At 41.1% G+C, this 19,267-nt stretch overlaps 1 long non-coding RNA gene across 1 annotated transcript; it reads left to right on the top strand.

Moving 5' to 3' along the window:
* The first annotated feature begins 1,352 nt into the window (after positions 1 to 1,352).
* LOC147427609 (uncharacterized) lies at positions 1,353 to 15,195 on the top strand. The gene is made up of 2 exons (XR_015185989.1): positions 1,353 to 1,654; positions 14,871 to 15,195. It is a non-coding gene; the product is annotated as an uncharacterized LOC147427609 (long non-coding RNA).
* The last annotated feature ends 4,072 nt before the right edge of the window (positions 15,196 to 19,267 follow it).

Below are 19,267 nucleotides of genomic sequence, written 5' to 3'. Positions count from 1 at the left end.
AATTTCTGTGTAGTCGGCAGCAGATCGACACAGGGTTGAAGTTGACACTAGGCCTGTGGAATGGGTTCGACAGTAAGCTGTGGAACGGGTTCGACACTAGGCCTGTGGAACGGGTTCGACGAGTTCAATGGCCAACTGTGGAGCGGGTTCGACAGTAGGGCGAAAGCGGCAGAGAGTCGGGCTCGACTGAGGGCAAAGCTCATACACTAACGCCTCCCCACAGGGCCGCCCTCGCCCAGGGGGAGACGTAGAGAAGGGCTTAGGAGGCTTAGGGTTTGTGTGTGTGTGTGTGTGTGTGTGTGTGAGAGAGAGAGAGAGAGAGAGAGAGAGAGAGAGAGAGAGAGAGAGAGAGAGAGAGAGAGAGAGAGAGAGGATGGAGAATGTTAAAGCTTGTATTTATTATGCTAGCTCAAATGTAGAAATGACACATCATGAGAACATAGATTTCCACTCAATATTTGTTTCACCACCTTTCATGGCAACATGATGGTGTTCAAGCATCGTCTACCTGCACTATTTGAACATAGGAGATGCACGAGATCGATCTTTTCTATCACCGCCATTTGAATATGGGGGCAACACAAGATTAATCCAAGCATCTCTCAAGTGCAGACAATGAAGAGGCTTTGTACGAGTAGAGAATATTATTACACACACACACACATACACACACGCAGTGTCACAGTTTGCTATTGGGCGGTTAGAGAAGTGGGCACTAGAGAGAGCGCAACTTCACACATAGCCTAGACAAGCACTTGCACAGAGACATGCTCGCAAGCACTTGCAACAGGTTAGAGAGAGAGAGAGAGAGAGAGAGAGAGAGAGAGAGAGAGAGAGAGAGAGAGAGAGAGAGAGAGAGAGAGAGAGTGGGTTCATGGGCGCCCTAGAGGTTTTTCGGGACGGTGGCCTTGTGTGTGACGCTCTTGGCAAGCAATTGCATCAGTGTTCGGGAAAAAATATTTACCCAAACCTACGGAATTCCTTTTCTTGAATTTGCCAAGAGGACATAATTTGGGACATAATTTCTCCTTTTCCCCTTGCTGTCAACCGACAATTTTGAAATTGAAAATGTCACGATATTAAGTCGACACACATTTTTCCCGATGGATGATTGGATCGAAGTGGCAGAAGGAGAGCCCAATTACTCCTCGCTAGCAGAATCCTAGCATTGTGTCGTGTAGTGCTCGAAGAATTGTTTTTCCAAAAACTTGGCAAACCTACATATGTGAAACAACAGAGGTAAATTGACAAAATTTGAAGGTTTTTACACCAAATTACACTAAGTTTTCCATAGGTTTTCTCACCTTCAAATATAAAATTTAGAGGTAAATTTCAAAATTGTGGGACTACACTAAACCTAGGACCAGTGTCGTGCGCTTCTTTGAATTTGGGCATCAGAGAGAAGGGTTCGTCCTCGTTCTCTCCCTCGCGAGTTGTAGACGAGGTGTTGGGCCTCTCCCGCCCCCTGGCCGAGCTCTCTTCAACCTCCCCGCCCTGCATCCTCTGCTTGTTTTCTTGCGCACTACATGCAGTGGTGTCCTTGGACTTCTGCGCCCTCTCAGCACTTGCATCACAAGCCTTTTGTTGGTTGTACCTGCAACAACACCCTGCAAAAGCGGCATCTCTCCCCTCCCTCAGAACCTCCGATCTGAAGGTATTTACGAATTTTTATCAGAGTCAGTAGGTGGGGCTATTTTTGAAATGGTGTTTCTTTATGGGAATCAAGCGAAGATCCCTTGCTCAATTTTTTGTTATGAAGAGAATCAAAGTGATTGCATTAGTGTGCACCGGGTAGGCATGAAAGCGCGAGGAACTGAGACAGGCATGTGTGCGAGCCTGGTGATGGCGGATGAGGCCTAGTGGTGGAGTAACTAGGCAGGTACCTGTCTCCACTGTCCATGCGAGGCCACGCGGGTGTGAGAGAGAGAGAGAGGGAGGGGGGATGGGGGGCCAGCCATTGCCTGCTTTTTTTTACAAAAAAACAAAATCCTTGATCGCTGCGCATATGTTGATCAAGTGGTTCAACACAATTGCAGAGGATATATTCCCAATTGTATTGAGATCGATCCCTGAGGCGGCCACCGTTTTAAGCGAAAGATCGTTTGATAATCACATTTGGTGTACCTAGGATCTAGTGAAGATTTCGTAAAATGGAACAGTAGAGTCAATAGGGGATGCAATTTTTTGAAAATATTTTTTGAGTGGAATAAAGACAGATTCTCCTTAAAAAACAAAGGTACAAACTTCAGTTCTGTCTTGCACTACCAATGGGACTCAATCTCTTTGCGTGCAATCGTCAATGCAGCTCCTCGCACTCTCTCTTGCCGCTCATTGACACACTCACAGACCTCCCACAATTTGGTATCATTGATGCAAATGGGAACACAGGGCAAAGAGGGGTGTGTGTGGGGGGAGGCTTTTACAGTCGCTCACTAGCATAGGAAAGTGAAAATGCCATGGAAGAAATTGTAGATGGTGTCGCAGGCAAGAGCTCCAACAAAAGCAGGAAGTAACAAGAGGTACACCTGAGCTCTAGCTAGGGATCTCTCTCTCTCTCTCTCTCTCTCTCTCTCTCTCTCTCTAACAAGAGGTGCACCTGAGCCCTAGCTAGGGATCTCTCTCTCTCTCTCTCTCTCTCTCTCTAACAAGAGGTGCACCTGAGCCCTATCTAGGGATCTCTCTCTCTCTCTCTCTCTCTCTCTCTCACACACACACACACACACACATTGTGCAAGTAGAGGCTTTGCTTGCTGTTGTTCAGAGCGTAAGGCTAGGATTCTGAGAAAGCACATGTGCAAAGGAGGCACAAGCACAACTGCAGCCAGATGCCGTTGGGGGGAATATTCTTCATTAAAAAATTCTTTTAAAGATGCACGAGTAATAGACGCAATAGAAAAATAAAACCTTGAAGAGCATCGAGAGGAATTCTTTGGTGACCCACTACCATTTATTGGAACGTATGCACCTACTTTTTTGCAAGCAGATGTGGATCCCTCTCTCTCTCTCTCTTGCGTTCTCTCTCTCCCAAAAAGCATACTCCATCCGAGATCAATGCTATCAAGCTAATAAGGTCGCCTCTTGGAGCGCACTACTTGCAGGGTATATTACAGCAAGGACATGAGGGTATGTGAAGGTCAATGCGTTTTCAACACGACTAGATTGCAAAATGGTAGGTTCAAAATGATGGTCTCCCTTCAAATGCGACAAGATTGTGACAATTCCACGATGAAATTGCTTGGCGATTCTAAAAATTGTTGAGTGTCTCCTGCTCGAGATGGTTCGAACAGGAGGCATCACAGGAGGACGAGTGAGGAACATGAATAGGGAGAGGCGTAGGAGGACAGGAAGAAGATATGTTAGAGGGTATCTTTTGAAAAATGCAATTCTATTATAGGAGAGCAAGTAGTCAATAGGTACCCCAATTTCAAAATAATATAGAAGCATTCAGTAAAATGTGATTCTTGATAAAAGATGTGACCTCATAACACAATTGTGGAGAAAAGCCTTTGTTTAGCTTGATGTTTGAAAAGCCTCTAGCCTTTGCATCTCTGATGCATGTAGCTAAAAGCGTACTTTCTCCAAAGTTGAGCCGGAGCTACCCCAAAAAAACTCCTGCGTGAGAGTTTCTCAAAGCATACATGTCTTATGTTATAGTTCTATCAAGCAAAGGTGCTGCTCAGAGGTTGTCCTACCTGCGTGATGAGGATGCCTTGTTGTCGTATGTAGCCTATAAAAACAACCCATTATAGTGATGAGGATGAGATGCTTGCAACCAAAAGGCACTAATGGAGCTATCTGGTGTAAGGATCGCATTATGCATATCCTTCGCTCCTCTAAAAGCGTCTTGCTCCTGCTTGTGGCTAGAAGCTCGTCTCTGGTATGTAACCAGCCTAATTCCATTTTTAGGGTTTTGAAGCGTGCTAGATCACATATCTAGGTTACAGATCCTCCAAATCTAGCAAGACAAGGTGCTACTATCTGGCTCAAAGGCGTCCTGACGGGCACGATGTTGCACTCTATAATAAGGTAACGATTGAGAGCTCCACCAATTAAAGACAGTAGCTGGGGGTTTTATCTAGGTTATCTTATGGAGAGAGGTCGAGTGCATTTTGAGGTGCATTCCTTCAAAGTGTAGTCATGCAGACTCCATATCTGGCTACATATGGCAACAATCCCTCATGCAATATCACTTTCGGCTCTTGATAAAGACACAAAACATTGTTGTCGCTGACTGCTGCTTAATTTCAAGCACACAATTTTGCCTTAACTCGGTAATGAGCGCACAATCTTGCGTATTAATACACATGGCATGACTTGAAAAACAGAGGATTCCCTGGAGCTCCACCAATACCAACCCCTCATCTCAGGCATGAAAAAATTTTTCCAGGTACTACAAGGTAGTAGAAATATTTGACAAAGATGATCTGATTAATTCACAAAGTATCTTTTTACTATAGGCAGATCGCTTAGAACGTATCTCTTATTCTTGCGTAAGTTGAAGATCTCTTCGTCTTTAACTTTACCCCTCTCTGCCTAAGTTCATAGCCTCTTGCATGCTTGAATCCTTAAGCCAATCATGAGCATACTGTGAATTCAATCACAAGGCTTAAAGCTTAAGGCTCAAGATTTTAAGATCATTAGTTTCTTTTACATGTAGTTACAAATTCTATAGTCTCAATTTCCCACATGGTCATATGGCTTGACCGGGTGTGTTATCTGGAGCTATAGTTTCTTGCCAAGACATATCTAGCATACCTTGGGTGTATGTGTCACACATACACAATGTATTTATTTTATATATAGTTACAAATATAGTCTCAATTTGTCACATGGTCATATGGATTGACTAGATGTGCCATCTTGAGCTATCGATTTTCGCCTTCAGTTTTTCTAGCTATTCATATGGCTTGACCGGGTCTCTTCAACTATCCACTCTTACCAAATGTGTAGTTGTGCCTATTTTTACTATAAAAAGCGTTAAAGATTTTACGATCGTTAGTTTCTTTTACATGTATTTACAAATTCTATATCCTCAATTTCCCACATGGTCATATGGTTTGATCGGCTCTGTTATCTTGAGCTATAGTTTCTTGCCAAGACACGTCTAGCATACCTTGGGTCTATGTGTGACACATACACAATGTCTTTATTTTGTATATAGTTACAAATATAGTCTCAATTTGTCACATGTTCATATGGCTTGACCGGGTCTCTTGAGCTATCCATTCTTACCAAATGTGTAGCTGTGCTTGTTTTTACTATAAAAAATGTTAAATATTTTAAGATCGTTAGTTTCTTTTACATGTAGTTACAAATTCTATTGTCTCAATTTCCCACATGGTCATATGGCTTGATTGGTTGTGTTGTCTGACCTATAGTTTCTTGCCAAGACACGTCTAGCATACCTTGGGTCTATGTGCCACACATATATAATGTCTTTATTTTGTATATCATTACAAATATAGTCTCAATTTGTCACATGGTCATATGGCTTGACCGGGTGTGCCATCTTCAGCTATATCGATTTTCACCTTCCATTCTTCTAGCTTTCAAAGTGAAATATGGTATATCAATGTGTCACATCAGGTTAATGCAGGAGACTTGATGTAATAGTTTGAAATAGAATAAAAAATATCTATATATATATGTAGGTTGACTTGAATGCTTCTTTTTTTTAATAGGATATCATTATAGTCAGTATGGCAGAGGGTAAGAAGAAGGCATTTCTTCAGTCCCTAAGGTCAACTCTCTGCAAGGTGATTAGTGAATTACCGGAGAAGCAGGTGCAAAGTATTGTGCAAAATGAGACACTCATAGACAAAATGCTTGAAAAAGAAATCGTAAGTGCGGTCTCCAAGGAAACATTTGTTATAAGAAAAGACAAAGCTCGCCAGTCTACTTATAGTATCATTGGTAATATGGAAAACTGCGCCCATGTTTTATATGAAGCTCTTCCCAAAGGTGTTCAGTTGATAAAGCTCAAGGCTTGGGATTTGGCTTGGTGTATAGAAAGAGAGAAAGAGTAAGCATGCCAAAGATATAGATACATTATCTAAAAAGCTACGAAGGGAGCAAGTCGACCATGCCCAAGAGAGGACGGTGTTAGAGATAGAATGTCATGGACATCCAATTGTAAACTCTTCCCAAAGGTCTGCGAGAAACTTGGAGTGTACTTTGGCATTCCACATGATACTATCACCTACTTACAGAACTTGGGTGTCGGCTCCTTTGGTACATGCTTCTAAGTAAGAATTGATGGTATTTTGTATCTTCCAAGTGAAAATACGTATGCAACGAAGTAGTATCAAGGAATAACTGGACAAAAATTGAAGTCCTTCAAGGATGAGGTCAGCTTTGATCTTCGACACAGGGGGATTGTGCGTAGTACTGCACATACATACAATGAGCCTTTGATTCTCATACACATATCTAGAACTTTTGTCACAAAAATTGTAGTAGAGTAAGCATACTGGGAATGCCATTTGATGGGCTAATGTATTCAAATTGTACCTCCATTCCCAAGGAACGAGATTTTTGGATGAGAGTCTATCGCCAATCCTAGGCAACACATAGTCGAGGGCTTAGATATACAGGTTTCGGCAGAAGACTCGATTACATGACTAACTCAGAGATTCTTGGCATAACATAATCTAGGTGTATCCTAGTTTGAAGACTTAAGAAGCAGGTGTGGTTCACAAAAACCAAAGTTGCAGCATTAAGTGTGAAAGGCAGGAACCTATACTGTCTCCGAAGCTTTGGGAAGAGAAGATGTGAAAAAATTTTGCATGGATATAATCAATGTGCACAACCTTGGTTTGTTTGAGGGAAAGGAAGCATTGTGGAGATTTGTCATGGATATCTCGCGAAACATTGGAAGAGATCCCCGAGGCAAGAGATACTCTGACACAACAAAGAGTCTCTTGGAAGCTGTTAAATTGTGGGGAGGTACAAGAATGCACAACTGTCTCTCTTTGAACCTTGGGGGACCTCATATTTCAACCACCATGAGGGCAACAAGGAAGTCCATATGTTATAAAACAACGGTTAGGGAGGATATATATTTCAACATGTGGCTGAGTGAAGGAGTACGAGCGGAAGTGCGACACGAGAGAGAGTGCGAGAAGAAGAGCACGACGATATGGTGAACTCGCTCTACTGCACTGTGTAGAGCATAGTGAGCTCTTATTAGGTTTTTACAAAAGAATATGTGTGCATACCTGGCGGCTGGCCCACTTACCTGGGCGACCACATTGGGCTTTATACCCCAACAACCTCCCACTTAAAGTCCAATGTGGTACTTTAAGTGTGAGAGAAGCTACTATACAAGCTAATATACAAGAGATGTAGAGAAGTGATGTACTACCCTACACCTAACTGCTTGCGAAAATGCGCAAAGCTCTCTGAGGGAAGTCCTTTTGTAAGTAGATCAGCAGGATTTTCTGTGGTGTGAACTTTGAAAAGCTGAAGTTGCTTATCCTCGAGCATTTCCCTGATGAAATGATACTTCACATCCACATGCTTTGTCTTTGAGTGATAAACTGGATTGCGAGCCAATTGTATAGCACTTTGACTATCACAATATAACACAGGCATCTCTTCTTTGATTCCCAAATCTGTTACTAGTCGATTAAGCTAAATTTATTCTTTGCATGCCTCTGATGCTACAACATATTCAGCCTCTGCAGTAGACTGAGTAACACAATCTTGTAATCTAGAACGCCATGATACTGCTCCACCAGCCAATGTAAAGACATACCCTGACGTAGACCTTCGGTTGTCTAAGTCACCTGCATAATCTGAGTCTGTAAAACCCTTTACACTTAGCTCCTGACTCCCATAGCATATACGCATACTCTTTGTAGCTTTCAGGTATCTCAATATTCCTTTCACTGCCTCCCAATGTTTCTTGCCTGGGTTTGACATGTATCGACTTACTACTCCCACTGCAAATGCAATGTCTGGGCGAGTAGCAATCATTGCATACATCAAACTACCCACTGCAGACGCATATGGAATCTTATCCATTTCAGCCTGTTCTTCCTCAGACACAGGACAATCTTGTTTGCTAAGTTTCACATATGGTGGCAATGGAACACTCAGTGCCTTTCCCTTCTCCATATTGAAACGTTGCAAAACCTTGTCAATATACTCTGTTTGAGATAAACAAATCAACTTCTTTGATCTGTCTCTCTCAATGCGCATACCAAGTATATGACTTGCCTCACCCATGTCTTTCATGTCAAACGATTTTGCCATCTTTGACTTCAAAGCTGAAATTTCTTCCAAGTGCTTGCCAGCAATCAACATGTCATCCACATACAAAATAAGGATCAGCCAACTGCCATCCTTAGCCTTCTTTGTATATAGACAATGATCGAACTCACTACGTTTGTAGCCTTGAGAAAGCATAAACTTGTGGAATTTATGGTACCATGCCCTCAGTGATTGTTTTAAGCCATAAAGACTCTTTAACACCTGGCATACTCAATCTTCCTTGCCTTTCTCAACAAACCCTTCTGGCTGCTGCATGTAAATTTCCACATCTAAATCACCATGCAAGAACGCTGTCTTGACATCCATTTGGTGCAACACCAAATCTAATATGGCAACCAATGCAAGAAAGCATCTCCATGTAGTCATCTTGACCACCAGAGAGAAGACTTCATCAAAGTCAATGCCTTGTTCTTGCTTAAAGCCCTTGGCAACAAGCCTTGCTTTGTACTTTGGCTGACTATCATGAGCGGTGATCTTATACCTATAAACCCATTTACAAGGTAGAGCCTTTTTGCCTTGTGGTAATTTAACTAGCTTCCATGTCTTGTTTTTATGCAGAGCTGTCATCTCTGACTGCATGGCCAATTGCCAATTCCTGGAGTCCTTCATTTGCACTGCTTCCTTGTAACATGAAGGCTCATTGCAATCATTCAACATGACATAGTTCATAGATGGAACAAACCTATCAGGAGGTCGCGTGACACGTCCAGATCTACGCACAATAGGTGGCTCAGGCTCAGCCACAACCTGTGGTTCCACTCTATCCTGTCCTTGCTCCTCTTGAGCCCTGACATTTTGTCTTGCACGTGCAGGTCCATCTTCTTGGAAGACAACTCTTCTAATCTCCTCAACCCTCTCTGGTTTAGAATGATATTTGGATTCATTAAAGTGAACATCATTGCTGCGAACAACCTTTCTGGATTCGGGATCCCAAAGTCTCTACCCCATCTCACCAGAATTACCATAGCCTAGAAAGATGCACTTTCTACTCTTTGGCTCAATTTTGTTCCTAAATTCCTTTGGAACGTGAGTATATGCCTCACAGCCAAAGACTCTGAGATGCTTGTATGAGGGAATTTTGCCTGACCATACCATCTCTGGCACTGAATCCTTCTGCAAAACCTTGCTAGGAGATCTATTTACAAGATGAACAGCTGTTGATACAGCTTCAGCCCAAAACCCATTTGGCAGCTGTGCATTAGACAGCATACTTCTGACCTTCTCTTGTATGGTCCTATTCATCCTCTCAGCAACACCATTTTGAGGAGGATTGTAAGGAGCAGTAAGTTCACGTTTTATACCTTTTTACTCACAAAAGTCCTGAAAGGCCTTTGAAACATACTCTCCACCATTGTCAGTGCGTAAGCTTTTAAGCTTCTTGCCACTCTGATTCTCCACAAGTGTCACAAATGTTTTGAAAACACTAAACGCTTCATCCTTGTGCTTGAGAAAGTAAACCCATACTTTTCTCGAGTAATCATCTATAAATGTCATAAAGTAAGAAGCTCCCCCTAGAGATAGGTTAGGCATAGGTCCACACAAATCACTATGAACAAGTGCCAACTGTGTATCTCTTCTACTGCTTCTATGCTTATGTGGCTGCTGTGTTTGCTTACCATACAGACAATGTTCACAGAATTCAAAATCATTAAATGAAAAGCCAGGCAAATAACCAGAACGAGACAAGATTTCCATTCCCTTCTTGGACATATGTCCTAACCGGCTATGCCACAAAGAAACGTTCGGTTGTTCGGTTACATTGATTACATTTTTAGAGACATTTGATACATAAATCATGTAAAGTCCTCCAGAATTTACTCCATGTGCTACTGTCATAGAACCCTTGGATATCTTCCACATGTTCTGTCCAAAAGTTGTGACGTAGCCAGCATCATCAAGTAAACCTGTGCTGATCAAGCTCTTTGTAATTGCGGGAACATGTCTCACATTCTTCAGCGTGAAAGAAGAGCCATTCTGAAACTTCAATTGAACATCTCCAACACCTAAGATCTCACATGTCTGCCCATTGCCTAGCCGAACATGATCTTTAGTGGTCACATAAGAGGTAAACCACTTCTTGTTTGGAGACACATGAAGTGATGTCCCTGAGTCTATAATCCAGTCACTCGGTGCATTTCCATCAGATGCTGTAAGAATAGCTGAGTCCATTGTATTCTTCAAGAAGTAGATGTCTCCTGACACTAGACTGTCATCCTCTGCAACAGTGTTTGTCACATTTATTTCTTGGATATTCACTGAGGACTTGTTCTTCTCACCATGGTCTTCAGCTTTCTCTTTGCCTTTTTCTGCTTTCCATTCTCTGCAGTCTCTTTTCATGTGACCCTTCTTGCCACAATGGTAGAATTCTATCTCACTCTTGCCTTTAGCCTTTGTCCATTGTCTTTCTATTGGTTTCTTCAGTAAGAAGACTTCCTTCTACACCTGCTATGTTCAAACCATCTGGAGGTGCAAAATTACTCAAAGCTGTGCGAAAAGTGTCCCAACTTTCCGGCAATGTGATCAACAGGAACATAGCTCTAACAGGTTCATCAAACTTGACACCTTGAGCTGACAACTGACTATAGATTGTGTTGAATTCATTCAGATGATTGGACATAGGTGTCCCTTCTTTCATCTTCAAGTCAACAAGCTTCTTAAGCCAGTATACCTGTGAAGCTGCACTCTGCTTCTCATAAAGATCACTCAACTTTAACCATGCTTGATAAGCCGACATCTCGTCTGCTACATTGAAGTAAACGCTTTCTGTCAAAGTCAGCATAATGGTAGAAAGTGCCAATTCATCCATTTCGCTCCATTCATCTTCGTCCATATCTTCTGGTTTTATCCCCTTGAGCTTTATAGGTTTTATCTGCTTCTTTTGTACCAACACGTACCAAATCTGCTTCTTCCACAATGGGAAATTGGTTCCATCCAGCTTCTTGATATTGTAAAGAGCAGTGTCCTGTGATCCAGCCATAGCTACGCTTCACAGTGGATTACTTTCGTGGGAAAAGTTTGGCAGATTTTCCTCTGTAAACTGACCTCTGAACCAATATCAACCTGTCAAATGAACCAAGAAAGCTTCAGATTCTGCAGAAATTTTGGCAGAGTCTCCTTTGTAAAATGGCTCTGGTGTACTAAAAACAACTCAAAAAACACTGTCTCTCTGACACTGTAAGCTGCTGGTAAACCTGTCCTGCACTTGTACTGTCTCTCACTGTCCTGTCACTGTCCTGTAAGCATAGACTACGACAATGCCTCAACGGCAGTAAAGCAAAGATGCAATCCCAATTGTCTAACTCATAGTCAATACATCCTAGCTGCCTATCTAAGGGTGCTCGAGGGATCACTCCAAGACCTGTATCACTGAAAGGATCTCAACATTCGAGAATCTCCCAGCTCAATAAAACCTCACTCGACCCTCAACAAAGGCTGCAGTAAATCTGACAGTACATAGACTTCCCACAAAGTCATACATCCACAAATTTCCCACTGTATGCTGTAACCGCTGCGGCGGTTGTTTGCTGCGTGACTCACAGCCAGCAAACCCTCAACAGACATACATGATCTCTGACAATACATCCCATGTGGAAGTACCTGCAATGTCCGGATGAAATCTGGAATATCAAGCAGCAAACACAAGCTACCTGATGAACTAGTGGATGTCGCCTACAGTCTGTGTGTAGATGTGTCCGTGTCGTATGTGACACGCCTCCAAGAACTGTGAGCCGTCCTTCGATGTGTAGACAGCCACAAATCAACACTGTGGGAGTGTCGATATCCTCAGCACCTGCAGTCGTAGGCCGAAAACCCCAAATTTGCAGAGTCGGATCTGCACCCGTCGAGACCACGTAGTCGAAAATGGCATGCGCAGACCTTTGTCCAATCTGAGTTGGTGACTCTAGCCTCCTGCAGTGCTGCCGCGAGCCTCGATTTGAGCTCTGATACCAATTGAAGGAGTACGAGTGGAAGTGCGATGCGAGAGAGAGTGAGAGAAGAAGAGCACGACGATATGGTGAACTCGCTCTACTGTAATGTGTAGAGCATAGTGAGTTCTTGTTAGGTTTTTACAAAAGAATATGTGTACATACCTGGCGGCCCGCCCACTTACCTGGGCGACCACATTGGGCTTTATACCCCAACACTGAGGTTTACAAGCATCAAATGGGTAGAAACAACATCCCGATAGGCAGTGTTCTTGTTATTATTGCCAAAGATGAGTTTGTTATGAAGAGGATGGTCAGGTGGAATGCAAGGGATGATGAACTTGTCGGCTTTTGTGGAAGGAAACAAGAACACAATTGTGTACTAGATTTTCTGTTGGTCATTGGTTCTGGTGAAGGCAGATACAACAACATTGTTGAGGCGTTCCACGCTAATATTATTTCTCACTATGCATAGGTTCTTATTGCAAATCCACTTATTTATTGTCTACCAAAGCTTGTCCTGGTGGTTCAGCTGACATGTAATCGATTTAGTTCAATTTTCATCAAAGTGCAATGGGATGCAATAGCATTGCTTTGGAATCGGCATCTTAAAAACATTGTAGGTCCTTTGATTGGTCATGCTTCTGGTGGGGATGCTCGAAGAAGGAAATTCATAAGAGATGACTACAATTCTCAAGTGGGTATTCGATTCTCTATTCCTTGGAAGGGGTGGCCATTAAAAGCGAGCATAGATTATGATGGAAATATCTTGGGATTGCATGACTCGAACTTAATTCATAATGGAAGAAAGTTGGTTTACCCTTTAGATAATGCTTCTAGAAGACTTGTCCTTGGCAAGGATATCGCTACATTGAATCATGTTGCTCTTGTATATCAACATTTTAAGGTTGATGAGCATGGATTGCAAGAGGGTGATGTGGAGAGAAAGGACATGCAAAACTAGAGATCAACCCAAAGATTGGCAAGACATAAGGTGCAAGTGCGTTTGAAGGATTTGCGCATTGGAAGTCAATTTCAGCAAGAAAGAACACTTGGAACAGAAATGTATCTTTCAATAATAGCTTCATATATTGATACTTTTTTGTCTCCAACTCTCACATTATTTGAGAGAGTGAAAGCTTCCGTCAGGGTTTCCTTCTTTTTCAGGTACTCAGTGTTTAGACAAGGTGTCATTCTTTATGTTTTCCATTAAAATAAGACAATAGTTATTCATTTTGTAAGAAATATCTACGTTGTTTTCTCAGGATGTGGCACACTTGGATCATGAAACAAGAAATATACACTCTCAAGGAGAATTTCATAAGCAAAGAAACATTCCTTGATATTCAGATCTCTTGCCACTGTGTAGTTCTTCTAATCAATCTATTTAGAGAAAAGTATACACATCTAGAAGTTCCTTTGTCTACAAGGGGTCAGACACTTGTGAAAATTTATTTAGCAAAGTTGGCGGTATGGTTAGAAATGAGAGGAGCTATGATGGAGTTGATTTGTTAAGCAATGCTGGTGTGCTAAATAGGATCGCTGAGATTCAATCCAGCTCCATGCTTATTGTTCCAACAACACACTCTAAGCAAGAAAACATATGGACTGTAATGAATCATGCACCTAGCATTCCATTTGCCAATCTTGGTGACTACATGTCCGTATCTTGTCATCAGGACATAGTACAAGCTTTAAGAGAGGGATTTTGTGAAGTGAAGGATGTGTGCAAAATACTAGGCATTCACGATATCTCTTGGTCCCATGACACATGGCAAGAGAGAGGTCTTGACGATATAATGGTTGCCAATGCAGATGACCAAATTCTGGATTATGGAGTTGTTGATGACATTCCTCTTGAGATATAGGAAGGTGCAAATGAGTTGAGCACATCTGACAAAGATGACATGATAGTCGTAGAATGTGATTTACACCATGTGTTTGATGAGATACTTGATGAAGAGGAGAAAGTTCAAAGCTAGTTTTGTTCTTTTGTAGAGATAGATGGCAAGAAAATGTGTAAGAGTACTCTTGTGAGTAAGCTTAATGGAAATCCAACTATGTCTAAGGACAGACTAACAAGGGTGAAAAGTGGGATTTATTCTTCAATGGATAAAAAGATAAGGTTTCAAACAGAAACTTCTCTTGTAGTAGGCTCAAATTGTGCTGTTTTATTTGAGGGTTTGTCTTCCAAACATGACACAAGGTGCAAGAGGAAAGTAAAGACCTGTAGCACTAGCGAAGGTGCAGATAAAGGTACATGGTGTCTTGGAAGAGTTGTGTGTATGAGAAGAAAAGTGGGAGATGCTATGAAAGAGACCAAGGGTCCTTCTGATCTTCTTCACCGACCTGCAAATGTAGAGATACATCTTGCATGGTATCAAAAAGCTAAGGGTGCAAGGAGCTATACATACGATCTTGTGGAGAATCAATGTGTATCCTTGGAGTCGATAATTTCACTTGCAAACTTGACATATGATTTGGAGACTAAGAAATACCAGCTTGATGCTAAGGACTACAAGGTCTTCAATGAGTATGTGAAACGTAAATTGACTTCATTTGTAAATTAGGTTCAAGCATGTGCAAAAGAAAAGTTCATGGGATTGGTTTGTATAATAAAGAGCTATATTTATTTTCTAATTCTAAGCGTAACTAGTTTGAATCTTACAGGTTGATACTTACGCTGGATGCAAGTGGCAAAGATGAGGGATGACTACGCTTTGAAAATATTAACTTAGAATTGTGCTCAGTACCTAGATAGGAGTACTTGCATAAAAATATGATGCTCTCTATGAAAGATGTTTGTCCGACATGGCATATGGACCAGTGAAATATAGATTAAGGGGTGTGCATTTGGTTTAGGAAACTCTCTTCAAAAATTCATTTTGATGTTTTCATTTATGTATTTTATGTACAGGACAACCACATGACATGGACATGCCATTTTGTTGATTGTGTAGTATGAGAAGCATGAGATACTAGCACTTGGAATGTAGCTTGGTTTGAGTGTTTAAGTTGATTTGGTAGGCTACTTTTATGTTTTAATTTTGTGTTTGTTTTGTATAGGATTGCATATCAATGTGGACATAGTCTTTTGGTAATCGTGTGATTAGACTATGTGATTGGAGGTTTCCTATGTACTATGATATGCAGGTCATACCACCACTTTGAAGTTAGAATTGAAAATGTGTTTGATTTTAATGTGTAAGATAATCCTTAAATCCCACGTGGGAGCCTAAGATGAGGTGGATAGTTTTTTTGGAAAACGAAATTATGTGATGAAATCCCAAGTGGAAGCCCAAGAAAAGGGTATACTGATTTTTTTTTTGAGAAAGAGGTCTCCGTACAAAGGGGACTCTGAAAAAATTTTAAGATTTATATTTTATGTACAAACTCAAAATTAAATACAGCTGGTGCTTTTTTAAAACTTGCATTTTGCTCAAGCATAGACGTGTATTCATATCACATATAATTGTTTTTGTTCAAAAAGATTAATCTTTTAATAGGTTGTTTTGTAATGTGTTTTGATTTGATGAGCGAATTTTTTCATAGTTGTTTAAGAGTATGCATTATTTGTTATTTAGAGAACAATCCATTTTATATGTGTGCCTTAAATCCCATGTGGGAAGCCTACTAAGTAGGTGGATAGTATCATATGTTTTGAAATTGAGATTTGTATCAGTTTACACGGTAACTGCTATTTGTTTTTTGACAAATTACATTGAAAAAATTGGTTTATTTTAATTTAGTATTCATTATATTTGTTGCTTTTCATGGTTTGTTCTCTTAACATCTATTGCAAATGAAAGCACTCTACAATGTACACTTTTGTTCATTTGCAGTTCAACATGTATTTTTGCAAAAGCATGTGCTTCTAAAATTGTTATGTTACTAGTATACATAAAATAGTGGTCATTACATTCCGTACGAAATCCATATGAGGGGGGATGGCTCTTTGCGAGAACGTCGGTATCTTGTTCGTATGTAGGTGGGTAGGTTAGCAAGTAAGATATCGTACATAGGGGGGTTTCTCTAATTTTGATGCATGCAGGTGACATCCCCCCATTATTAATAGTGAATCCCCCGCGGCCATTGTGTTGTTTTTAGGGACACAAGGCAGTTTTAGTGCTTAAAAATCACTCACAAACATATAGACAACACAATGGAGAGCCGTTTGGCTATACGGCAAGCCAGAAAGCTTGCCCACAATGCATATGCATTGTAAGAAAGATCTATGGCTTTTCGTATAGCCAAAATGCTTGCCATTGTGTTGATTTTAGAGCCGCTTAGCTATTTTAGAACTTGAAAACCGCTTGCAGACATATAAAAAACACAATGGAGAGCCATTTGGCAGTACGTCAAGCAATAGAGCTTGCCGACAACGCATATGCATTGTGGGCAAGCTCTATGGATTATTGCCAAACGGATCACCATGGTGTTATTTTTAGGGCCGCTTAGCTATTTTAGGACTTGAAAACCGCTCGCGGACATATAAACAACACAATGGCGAGACGTTGGCAGTATGGAAAGCTATAGAGCTTGCCCACAATGCATATGGGTTGGGTAAGCTTTATGGCTTGCCGTATTGATGAACGGATTGCCATTTTGTTGTTTTTAATATGCGTTGTGGGTAAGCTCTATGGCTTGCCGTATTGCCGAACATAGCTTAACCTAAGCTAACCTAATGTAGCTTAACCTAACCTAACCTAACCTAACATAGCTTGGTGATGGCTAGGTCAACAACATTGAGTAACTCAACAAAGCCTTATCTTCTGAGAGTTAAGATGCTACGGATTATGGTTAGAAACATCATTTGTAATAAGTAGGTAGTCTAGTAGCAGAAGCTGGGGTGCAATGGCACTTCCAGATTGTAAATACAAAGCCATTTGACCCTCAAACTCTATTTTTGGTTAACCTAAGGTGACCTTAGTATATAAGGTACCTAGGTCATTTTCGTAAGGACAACTTTATCATAATTAAGTTTTAAGCTGCTGTCGACTATGTGTGATAGAGGAAGAGAGAGTGTGAGCTTCATCCTGACTCTACTCCCCGCTCGTCTCATCACATTGGAGATCTGACTGCACCATCATGGTAGCCTTGGCAAGAGCTACACGACAACGCCAAGCATTCCGTGCGGAACGAAGCAAACTTGCTCACGTATCTAGGAGCTAATCATGGCCGTAAGTATATCAAATGATGTCTGTTTTCTATCTGCAAGTAGTCATTAGAATCGTAGCGACATAAGCTACACATATGTACTCATAGATTTTGGTTTCATGCACTTCCAAAATCCGGCTCTGTTTTTATACGCGTTTTTCGCAAATGGATTTTGAGCTAGGATTTTGGGTGTAGAGACTTAGGGATAGTTGTATCCTAGTGAGGGGATGGTGTTCCTTGAGTTTCGTACGATTCTGGTATGTTTTAGTGAGTTTCCTTCCGTTTATGTGTATGTGGCTAGGTGGTGTAGTTGAAAGCAGTTAGATTCTAGGTTGTGGTTTAGTTGGCCTTGCAAAGTGCTGTATGTGTAGGATGGTCTCAGCGTGACAAGCTAAAGAGATTTCCTCTGTGTGCCTATCGTGTCATCTGTGTCCTCGATTGACATTATGTTGATCTAGGTTGTGTTGCATGCACTTTATGGGTGGTGTGATTTGCTCCCACAACATTGGCACCACTGCCGGGAACACAAGGACTTAGGTAGGTTTGCTACTAACACTCGTGTGATGGTTACTTGCTTTAGTTTTTGCTAAAGAAAGAATTTTTCTTAAGTTGATCCGGAAGAGGTTATTCGGAGATCAAGTGGATAGCCAGAAAGCGTGTGTCTTGCCGAGGGCCTGCGACTAGGTAGATTTAGTTAGAACTTGTAGATTAAAGTAGTTGTTGTGGTCGAGTGATTTGAGGTGATAAAAGCGTGTGCTAGTCCGTGTGTGGCATTGAAGCATTTTTCTACTCATAGATGCAAAACCCCATATGATTTGTAGGAGTAGCTTTAGATAAGTGATTTGATTCTGATCTAGAGCTATTCATCATTGATTTATTTGCTAAAGTGCTTGTTTGCATTTAGAATCTCTGAAAAGTTTGCTTTTGAGAGTAAAAATGCAAAAAAACAGCTTTCTGTGGATAGTTTTTCATGACTGATTGATGTTGAGCATATAAGAGAGCATGTGCAAGGGTTCTTTGAAGAAAATATGTAATTCTGTAAACTTGGACTTTATACACGTTGTCGAGAAATTTGCGGTCTTGCCAGGAAAGCACCGGGCTTATGGCTGTGAGAGTTTGTGAGAGAACTCAACAAAAACTATATGAAGGAGTTAAACCATGGATGCCATGAAGACTAGGGTTTGGAAAGAAGTGCAATCAAAGAAGACTCACTCTTTCTCTCTTGCACTCACACACACACAAAGAAAAAACGCAAAAGAGAATGTCAAAACAATACGAAGATGAAAACATCAAGGCTATGGTCATATCGTATCATGGGTAATATGAAAGGGTTAATGGATGAGTTAATGGCATTCAATCTTGGCTGACCAAATAGGCTACGAATTGTTCTTTGGAATTGTAGTTTTGTGCTTACCATAATATATATATTTTGCCTAGTGATTGGGATTAATTGTGTGTACAAATCCTCTTGGTTCATAGCAAGATAACTACGCTTACGTCAAAAGAAAAGTTATAGTCTATGAGAGGTAGTATGATGGGATCCGGTGATAGAAGTATTTCATTGAGCCTTTCAGGGCCGAAGAGAAACACTATATGTTGTTGAAAGTGTATTTTACGGCTAATCCATACGTTAATTCTAATAGATCGTACAGAGTGAAAGCGATAGAAATGATCATCATGTGGGTTATTCATCTAGGATAGTATGTGTGAAATGTAGATACGAGAGAAGTGAAGAGATGAGAAGTTTCCCTCCCAAGCCCTATTCTTGCCCGTAGGCAATAAGGATACTGCGGGGAGAGATGTACCTGTAGCAAAGAGAACCTAGAGAGGATGAATTACTAAGAATGAGAGAGATAGGTTTGGTTAAGGAGATGAGATTAGATACATATATATATGTTGGATTAGAGATG

The sequence above is a fragment of the Adiantum capillus-veneris genome, chromosome 23 (assembly GCF_014529385.1).
Source record: "Adiantum capillus-veneris isolate H3 chromosome 23, ASM1452938v2, whole genome shotgun sequence".
Lineage (NCBI taxonomy): Eukaryota > Viridiplantae > Streptophyta > Polypodiopsida > Polypodiales > Pteridaceae > Adiantum > Adiantum capillus-veneris.
The sequence above is the reverse complement of the archived record's forward strand: the minus strand, read 5'-3'. Positions and strand labels throughout refer to the sequence as shown.